We start from the raw sequence: 10804 nt of genomic DNA, 5'->3' as shown, positions 1-10804 counted from the left end.
GGGCGGGGGGTCCGGGGGAGGGGGGAGGTCTGCGGCTGGTCATGTGCGCTGACCTGGAAGCAGCATTCCCTCTAATCTGTTTCTAACAGGGGACTCTTCCCAGAACTGCCAGCGGTGCACGCAGAAGGGCCAGGGATGCATTTCTCCTGGTGCCCCCACTCCCTGGCTAGCACTCTCAGGAAGGGGGGGTACCAGAGCTCCTGCCTGCCCCCCTGCTGTTCATCTAAGCAGGGGACACTTGCTGTAAGGGGTGCAGGTGTATCCCCATGCACTCAATATGTGTTGCCACTGCTGCCACTTGTTCTTTCTAATGGTTAATTTCTTCCTTGTTCACCTTTTGGATCAAGTTGAACCTCCAGTGTCCCTATTATGGATCATGCTATGCAGCATTCATGATACTTCAGATGTCTTCAGGGTTTTGTTTTTTTTTAACATTGTTAACTGTAGTGAACAAGAGTTGTTGTGCACCTGCACCCTCAGATTAGACTTCCAGAAGACCTTTCATTGACTGACTCATTTGAATGCATACCTTTCTTGGGAGAAAATATCAATAAACCCATTCAACCAAATGCCATACTGATAATTAGGTGTGGTAAGCACTAACTATTCTGCACTTATATATCAATATAATTTAAACCATACCTTGATTTGCATCATACTGGGTTCATCTACACATGCAATTAATGCACAAGAATAAACTCTACAGCTTATTGATCTGGAACTTTTTGCTCCCAGGTGCATCATTTGAACATGTGCCCAGAAGCCCTGGGTTGGCTGCTCCAATGGGGCTCCATGTGCTGTGGAGCAGCTGGCTGGGGCACAAGCAACCCCCATGCTGAAGCACCCTCATGCCTTAGCCAGCCCCCCTGCTGCACATGGAGCCCCACTGGAGCAGTCTTCGGTTGGCAGGCTGACCCCCTGAGGGCCACCTGCTAGATAGCCTTGCACTGAAGCACCCTTGCACCCCAGTCTGCCCCATCACTGACTACACATGCATTTAAATATAGTAATTTACTGCCTTGTAGGATAGTACTTGTGTCTGCAGAACTATCTGCCAGTGCAGTAAATACGTCTACACTGGCCTAATTGCCATGCACGTGTAGATGGTGACACTTTACTGAACACTAAATTAGTCTTCTACAATAAAGCACGTGTAGACGTGCCCACTGGCTGCTTAGTAAACCAATGTAATGTCTGAAAGATATAATCCTACAACTATCATTGTTCACATTTCATACTATGAAAATACTCTCTGTTATTATCCTTTTCCTTAGTATTGTTTATTTGAATAGCACTGAAGCAGCTGCTATTGATACATTATTACCTTGTTCAGGCTCTGTCAGAAAATGTTCTTGTACCAGGTAGTTTAAGGGGCACTTACCTTCTGAGTGTCCTACATCAGGCTCTGCTTGAATGCTTGAGGGAGACTGTCCCAACACAGACACCATATCTGTAGTTTAGTATGCTCCCCAGCAAGGGGATGCAAGATTCAAAAAGCTGTTTGGGACCCGAGGAAAATTCCAGCCTAGGGATTGGCTGGGTGGCTCCCCTTAAAACCAGACTGCCCCCCGGCACGCTGTGTGAAAAGGGCTGAGAAGAACCTGAAGCATGGTCCCACCCCATGGCTGCCTGCTGCACCCCTGGTGGGTGGGCCAGAGGCCAGCAGAGTGCCTAAAGGGTCAAGCAAAAGAGAGCAGACCCCTAGGACGATCAAGTGAAGTTTGTGAGTAGCTGAACAAATTCCTTAGGGTAGGGACATAGCCCCGGGAAGCTGCTGGAGAGGGGGACAGCGACTCCCCGCTAGGTTTGGAGACTTGGGGTTGGTAAGAGTGTGATTAAACCCCCTATGTGAGTGGTTGGGGAAAGGACTGTGGTGGGACTGGGTCAGCTGGGTGGAAAGAGACCCCAGCTAGGGAAAGGTCCCAGGATGCCAGTGCCCACACTGGTGTCCTGGGACTTTTCTCTAGCTGGGGTCTCTTTCTGGGGACCCAGGAAAGCATGACCAGAGGCAAAGCCTCAGTGTGCCTGAGTGCCTAAAGGGGGAAGTGAGCCCAACTGAGTGCCCAAAGGGGGAAGTGCTGCCTGGTTTGCAGCAGCAGTTTGCTCTCCCTCTGTGACTCAACTGTGTAATAGCTCTATGGGCTTGGAAAGACTGTGCACAGGCAGATAGGAGTGAACGGAGGTGGGTGGGGAAGAATGTGTGTTTTGCAGGGGTCTGGAGTGGACACGGCCTCTGCAGATTGCGAGACACCTGGACCTGTGTCGGATAGCCCAAGGCAGCTGGAGCCCAAAAGGGTTTGATGAGAGAAGTAGAGGACTGCCCCACCTTCCATCCATTGGGCAACAGTCGGAGTGCCTGGCTATTAAACATATCTAATTAACTAAGGGATTAATACAATGATATTTAACCGTGCATAAGTCATTGGTTTTGTATTTGTTATCTTGCCCACCCCATAATCGTAAATAGTTGTCAACTGTTATTTTTTGTATAAACCCATCCTTATGTATTGTAAGTAGAGTATTGCAAACTTTTGATAGTATTTAATATTTGCTTGCATATGGCAATTATTTTCTGTACAATTAATTTTCTATAAATTGTTCCTCCTGAGTCTGCAAAGTCTTTCCATTGTGAAAAAGAGTGTCTCCTCTCAGGGAGCCTCTGGCCACTCCTAGGTAAGCTGAACAGGGGTAAAACTACCTGGCACCCCAGGTCCCAAGCATCTGGACATGGCCATGGGTAGTGTCGCACGCCAAGGGTTACTCTCTCAAAACAGTTTTCCTTAAGAGAATGCTCTTTGGACATAAATCATTTTTTCTTTTTTTGCAGGGTAAAAGAGTACCTATTTAAATGAAAGTTCTTCAACAGAAAAGTGGAAATAATTGTTTTGGAGATTTTGTTTTAAGAAAAAATGTAGTATAATAAGTTCATGATAGTATTTTCATTTCAAAATAGAATTTCTAATTTCATGGTAAATTTAATAAAATATTCTTTTTTGTGTCTTTTAGGAAAGAAAACAAACTTCAAAATGTCCAGATTTACCATAAACCAGGAAGTCTGAGTTTTGATCAGCTCTAGCCTAGTGCAGCTAGATACTGTTTTTTAGTGCTCTGCTCCAAAACCCAGAGAAGTCTGTGGAAGGATTCTGCAACTTTTCTAAAGGTCTCGTAAAGATCTGGGGGTTTGAGGTTGGGTGCCATCCTCAGAAAATATTCATGTTTTAACATGCGCCACCATTTGTGTTGGATTAGTTCTATTTTTAAAATAATTATTTTTTTCTTCTGATGGTCCAGGCATCCTTGTGTAACCAGTAATAAATATGAGTTTACTTGAGTAAGACCTGCAGGATCAATCTGACATAACCTGGCAGAACATACACATGATTTTATTCATGTAATTTAAATGACCACAATATACATATCACTTTCTAGTCTGCATTGCACTAAGACTGAAGCTAAAGGACTCAAAGCCAGATTTTCAGATGGAGAAATTCTATTGACTTCAATGCAGTTTTACTAGTTTGCATCAGCTGAGGATTGGGAATGCACATAAACAAAGCATGGTAAGAAAAAAGCACTGAAATATTCTAATGCACTGTGTGCATGTGTAGATCCCTAGAGAGATGTATTCTGGAAATACACCAGGAACAGCAATTATAGCGTGGATAAAAGAAGACAATGAAACCATCTAATTTTAGATTCATGGGGTCAGAAGCCAGAAATTGCAGGGCTTATATTTTTCCCCCTTGAAACACACATATATTAGCAACTGAAGGAGAGAACAGTACTCAAAAACAGCCAAATATGCTGCATCACATGTAAACACTTTCAGAAGGGAGTGGTACTTAAAGAAATAACAATAAAGTATTCATTCAGCAAATGAATTTAGCTGGAAGTTTGAAGAGCTGAAGGGAAACTTGAAGTAAAGCTGAATATTTACAACTTCACTCAGTCTTAGTCCTAATGCTACAGCATGAATACATTTTCATAATTGCTGTGCTTGTGAGTCACCCCAGTGTCTTTTGCAGCACAAATTCACACTGGGCTATGTAATTATTTTTAGAAAATGGGAACTTTGTCATCTTTGCCATGCAGAGGGATCAGGCAATGCAGTAGGATCCCCATTGCTTTCCTGAACTTGTGACAATGAGGAACAAGTTCATACCAGTGATTATTCATGAGCGTTGTCATAATCAGGATGTGTATATGTAGATACAGAACTGCTGGGAATGGTTTCAATTAGAGTTCTGTGTGCCGGGACTAGTGATGCCTGCTACAAGCTTTGCAAGCCAGTGAAATAACCTTCCAAATACAATATATCAGCCTCACAAAGCCTGAGGGGCTGCCAACCCTGAAGGAAGGATCTGGCAAAGGAAAAGAAACGTTCTACATGATAAAAGAGAAATCCTTCTTTCACAGAGTAAAGGGTAGGGAAGTAGTACTTAGAATTACTGGATGGCTGAAGGGATGGGTAATGAGATATGGAGACTTTCACCTTTAGGTCACCTGTGACCAAAAGTCATTACCATCTGTCGACTGTTATAGTGAAATGTGCATTGCCATCCATCCTTATTAGAAGCACCTACATCACAAAGCTGCATCGATTGAAAATAGCACAGATTGCACCTTTGCAATTTTATCAGAGGCAACAAGGACTAAAGAGATGTCAAGACTGAGCTAGAGACATACATTGAAAGGTGATTATCTTATCATTTTTGCATATAGTGCCATGTGTAGCTTAAGATTTTTAACACTTCAAGGTAGAAACTCAGAGCCAGCTCCAATAAAGGCCTGAGGTGCATGCAAGCGGTGCCTAACTTTCTTGTTTGGGCTTTAGAGTGGAATCCAGAATGAGGTGTGTGTCCAGTGTGCAGAAAGAATTAGGTGCCTCCAAAGGGTGGTCCTAAAAACCCACATGCTGGTCTGGGAGTTGCCTACAACTCTTGAACAGAAAATGCTAAGCACATGGGTATCTGGATATCTGCACTTCTGTGGAACTCAGCAACCTACATCAGGGCAGGAAGGCACCTCCATCCATTTGGGATCCAAAGCCCAAAATCATTTGCTAAGGAGGAGGTATTTCCATGAACTCTTTGAAGGAATGGATCAGACTTTACTCCAACACTGGAGCAGGAGAAAACCTAGTAGCAAGGGCACTTGTCTAGGAGGTGAGAGAGCTAGGCCCTTGTTACACAGTAATTTTGGGCAGCTCCTGGAGATCTTAACCTCTGGACTGTCTGCACAATAACACCTAAAACTAGTTTTAAGCACTCATTAGGCAGCTCAAAGTTATGCCACTCCAGGGCAGGATTATCTCTGATCCGTACTACCCAGCTCATTACGCTAAAGTGCAGCCACTCTTGGCTTAGTGTAAATACCCCACATGCTCCCCTCCCCTGCTTGCTCAGATTGGGCCCACTTCCCCCTCCCTGCTAGCACCCCTGTCTGCCCCACTGCTTGTGGCAGCCTGCACTGTCTATCCCAGGGGAGGAGGCAGGGAAGGGTTAACTTGCATGCCCTGCCACTGTCTCTTCCACTGCTGCTGCTCCTTGGGCAGGCTCAGCTTGGAGTAGCAGCCTGGCAATGCCTAATCTTTTGTACTGCCAAATCCCAAAACTATTTATGTACATCATGTTAAACAATCATTGGATTAAATAAACAAAAGCAGACCAAAACAAAATAATCCTAGGAGTAGGAACTGTTCCTTTGGTGCCCTACCTACTTCGCTATAGTTTCACACTCCCTCTTGTGGTCTCTCCTTCTGGTCTGATACTTTTCTGTACAGTGGTCCAGCTTCAACCAGAGGGCTGGAGAGTGTCCCTCCCACTCCCTTCCTCCCCACAGTTGCATCTTTAACCTTGGGGTTAGGCAACCTCCTTGAGTATGTATATTGTAGGCTTGAGTCCCCACAAGCTGAGGAGGGGTTAGAACTCATGCATTCCCACCAAATGTTGGACCATGAGGCAGGGAGTAAGCACTGACCATCTCTAGCTGGGGTAGCTCTGCGTCTCCCCAGAAGCAGAACTGTAAGCACTTTCAGGTTTTAGCAATAGATGGACAGGGCCTTTTGGATCACATAGGAATCTGGGTGTCGCAGGGCACTGAAGTGCCTGCTCCTAAAGAAGGACAGGTGTTGGTTGCTGGGGACAACCACAGGGGTCAGCTGACCGGAAGGGGGCGGGGCCTGGCCTACATAAACAAGCCAGGCTGAGACCAGAGACTGTTCTCCTCTGGCAGCCAAGGAGGCTTGGAGCTCTGCTGCAGCAAGAAGGGCAGGCCTGAGCAACGTCAGTATGATGATACGGGGTGGAGAAAACCCTGATAGGGATATGTATGGAGGATAGCCAGGTTGGCTGGGAATTTACGTTATAGCCAGGGGCTTTGTATTTTCTGTTTGTTGTTGTATAACACCAGAGGACCGGATGAGGCTATAAGGGGTTGGAGGAGGCCTCATGGGAGCTCCCCGGGAGTATGGGGGGTCCTGGTGCTGGAGAGGGTGCTGCATTTTGGGGTGTCCTGACCTCAGCCCCAGTGTGGGCAGTATCGGGAGAAGCCCAGTGTGGGTGCAGGCAAGAAGCCCCAGTGGGGCACAAGACCCTGGAAGGGGGTCTGGGGCCAGGTAAGGCCGAGGCCGCCTGAGCCCCAAGTGTGGGAAAGCCCCAGTGGGGCGTAGGACCCGAGAAGGGGGTCTGGGGGGCCAGGTAAGGACAAGGCCACCTGAGCCCTGTTGAGCAAAGCCCCAGTGGGGTGTAGGATCTGGAAAGGGGTCCAGGGGCCAGGCACGGCGACAGCCACCTGAGCCCCGATTGCGGGAGTCACGAGGCGAGGCCCCAGCGAGGGCGAGCGTACGAAGAGAAGACAAGCTCGGAGGGTGTCCGCGAGAGCGCAGGCAACAAGAATAGACTAGACAACGTCCAGGACAGGTGAGAGGCTTGGGGCGTGGTATAAGGGGTGGTAGGAGCCATGCATCTGGGTGCACCAAGTTAACCTATACAGAACAGGGGCCAGAAGAAATAAGAGCACCGTGTCCAAGGGGACATAAGGCAGCCTCCCTTACAATACTTGTGTCATCAAAGACATGGCGGGCGAGAACGAGGGTGCTTGACGGACAACTTGGCATGGTAGGGGGTGCCAGGAGAGATCACGGCCGCTCCTGGGTCCCTGTCCTGTGACACTGGGCTAGGGACAGACATTACACATAAACTGGTTTAAACCTGTAACAGAACAAAACAAATATTCAATGCACCTAAACCTGCTTTGAAATAGCTGAAACTGGTTTGAGAAAAACTTAGTTGAATGTAGTATCAGACTTAACTGATTTGGCTCAAACTGATTTATGCAATGTCTGTCCCAGACCCCTTGCTGGTTTAAGCTAAATTAGATTCCCCTAGCATCCCAGCATGCTCTCTGGGCTGGGGAGGGCTCTCTACTCCATAGCAGAGCTGGCTCCTCCCCTCTGCTCCTTGCTGTACCAGATACCTGAAGGCACAGCAGGGTCTGTTGGTTTCCCCATGCCCTGGCCCCCATTCGCTGCTTAAGCAGAGCTCCCTTCCTCCCCTTTCCCACAACACAGACCGTAGTCAGCATGTGGTATGTTGGCTAATGCTGGGAGGTGTCTCTGTAAGACAGACAGGACAGGGTCCGCTTAGGGCTTTTTGGAGCTAATCAACAGGTCAGCTGGTAAGGTCCCTGCATTCCTTCCTTTAGAAAAAGCTGTTTAAGAAGAGCTTGAGCTAATGAGCAAGACTTTGTTTTCTGATGGGGTTTTAAATGCTGATAACAGAGCTGATAAATGCTCTGTTATCAAGGAGTCGGGTGTTGGGGAAGAGGATCCCTGCATAATCACAGCATCCTGCCAGGACCTGGCCATGCCCCCCTCATCTCAGTCCTGTGGAAAATAAAGGAGGGCTTCTCTAGTGCCCCCCAACTTCTAGCTTGAGCCACTGCAGGCATGTACCAGCCTATTTTTTTAATCTAGAGGGGATGTCTGTACAGTTATAAACTGGTTCAGCCTAGCCAGGTTACACTAACCTGTAAAGTTTGAATCAGTTTAGGCTCAGGCTTTTTGAATGTCTGTCCCTAGCCATGATGTCCATTTACATCCTATTTTAGAAGTTTAAGTTTTTATTCAGATTTATTGTCTTTCTCCCTCTCTCTACTGGTTTCTGTGAAACAGGTTACCTGCTATTGGAAATTCTAACAGAAGAGAAATAATTGTAATGCCCTTGAATTTTTGGAGCTTCAGAGACCAACTTCAAGGTCAGACTGTGAGTCAGTGATGGTGCTAGGAAAAGAAGCCATGAGTCTGTCGCTCAGCTTCCTCCCTTGCACCTTTTTATAGTTGACAATGATCTTTTCATCTCAGGCTTCTGGTCTCCTTAGGTTTTGTGTCTACCCCCATCTTCACTAGGGTTTCACTTTTTGTTAATTTAGAAAATAAGTGTCAGGCTGTGTCCTTGAACTATCCAACACAGCAGCTGACCCCAGCCTGCTATCTCCCCACCAGAATGTGGGGACAGACACGGGGGACCAGAACACTCCATCTAGGCCACTGCCTGACACTGGAGCAGTGAACCAAGGGCAGCTGACCTTTTACCCCAGATCGTCCAGATAAGCCCCTGACCTGGAAGTATCTGGGCCACAAGGTGCAGCCTTGTACCTAGGTTACTGCACCTGGTTCTCTGGATACCTGTCTTGGCTAGCCTCCTGATCTTGCATTCTGCCTGACCCTCTGAATCTCTGATTTGGTTCTCTGGACACGTCTCTTTGCTTCTGATTTTCTGCCTTCTCCTGACCCTGAGGAGACCCTCCTCATATCTGGCTACAATGGCTTGGCATGACAAGAAGCTGGTAATTTACAAAGCAGCAGATAAAATGCAGTTTAAGAACTGCTTGGTTGGAATTTTGACTGTATGCATCAGTATTCTTATAGAGGAGGCTTACAAATGCTGAATAATGAAGTAAAATGGTAGTAGGTTTCCTTATGTGATATATTTTCATATAATCACAGTTAGGGCGGCTAGGAGCTGGAACCAACTTCCAAGGGAAGTGGTGCTGGCCCCTACCCTGGGGGTCTTTAAGAAGAGGCTGGATGCCTACCTGGCTGGACTCATTTGAGTCCCGTTTCTCTTTTTGGGGTTTTTTTGTTGTTCTCCCACCCTGGCGGGGGGTCGGGCTAGAAGATCTACTAGGTCCCTTCCGACCCTTAATCTATGAATCTATGACTGGATTATTAATATTTGGTTACACATAAGAATGAGGAGGAAGGAGGAAAAAGGCTGTATTCAGTTCCTGTGTAACTTGCTCAAATCATAGCTCTGGTCACAGTGGCAAAGTCATCAGGGTTGACTAGCTGCTACTGATACTCTATAAGCAAGTGGACTTGCAAAAATGAGGAATAAAATAAAGCCTTATTTCTTCCATCTTCCCTCACCCCCAGCATGTCAGCTGGCAGAGCAGAGCCAGCACAGGAGGTTTCACTCTGTAGAAGACTTCAGAAGAAAAAGGATTGATAAGGAGAGGTGAGCCACCCACCCTTTTCAGGATTTTTGCTGGGATGAAACAATGTGCAGCACCTGATGCAGATTAAGAGCAATATCTTAGTCTAGTCCTATATAGTAATTGGCATTGGCTCTAAAAATATATCAGGTCCTACAATAGGATCAGCTGCCTTCCACATATGGATTTAATAATAATTATAATTTGATTAAATTAGACCTTTTGTGGGTGTCTGGTAATTGGAGTACAATCCTAAATGACATAATCACTGATGGGTCTAAATAATTATCATTTACATATAAAAGCAAAACAGCACCTTTGCCTATTATTCACCTCTTATAGTATTTTGTCAGAAAAAAAATAAAAATAACTCCCAAAAAATACAGAGACAGGAAAAAAAATTCAGAAAGCACTTCAGGGTACAATTATTCTCTATAATGATTTTATTGTTATGTACAGTTTGCAGGTGCTGAAAGGGGATCACTCAGAAAGTAAATTGAAGTAATTGATTGAATAGATTTAGATAAAAACAGGAAATCAAAAGTGCACTGCATAAAATCACAAGTCTATAAACTCCACTATAGTGGAACTGCCCTGTAATGAATTCCATAAAAGTAAAACTCTGCAGGACTTCTCATATGTTCCTACCTTATTTAGCACAGTGCTTGGGTTTTATACTGTTCACGATAAATGAAGGCCATCAGAGTTGTTGCGATTGACTACGCCTTGCAAAGAACTTTCAGATGGAGTAACCTTACAGGTTAGCAGATAAACTGGTGGACTAACATGATTTATAAAGGCCTCTCTGAAGACAGTGTGTCATTGAGGACATTCTATAATGTCCTCCAAACATTTTTGAGGCAGATGCTACACACCAATTTTAGACAGTAAATTCTATTGATAGTGGTAAGATTATAGGGAAATTTAAGAGAAGTTGGAAAAGAAACTTGGGTAACCCTCAGTGGCTTGCTTTAATAACTCCTATTGAAACCAAGTAACAAAACACTTATGAGGCTCTGGGCCTTGCTGTTTATTGCTGTCATGAAACCAGGATATATCTTTTTTTCTCAAATGGTAAAAGGAAACTTAAAAATACTGAGACTGATCCAAGCAACAAGGTTGTGATTCAGCTTGGAAATTTCCAGACTTCATGCATGTTTTGGTTCAGATCCATCTCTGGGTATGTCTCTACCATGTCACTACCATGTCAGGTCCATCTCTGGGTATGTCTCTACCATCATCACATGATTGGGCGGTGAATGTCACGGGGTATAGGCTGTACAGGAGGGACAGGATAGGAAAGAGAGGT

The sequence above is a fragment of the Gavialis gangeticus genome, unplaced genomic scaffold, assembly GCF_001723915.1.
Source record: "Gavialis gangeticus isolate Ggan-Ray unplaced genomic scaffold, GavGan_comp1, whole genome shotgun sequence".
Taxonomy (NCBI): domain Eukaryota; kingdom Metazoa; phylum Chordata; order Crocodylia; family Gavialidae; genus Gavialis; species Gavialis gangeticus.
This window is presented reverse-complemented; position numbering follows the sequence as displayed.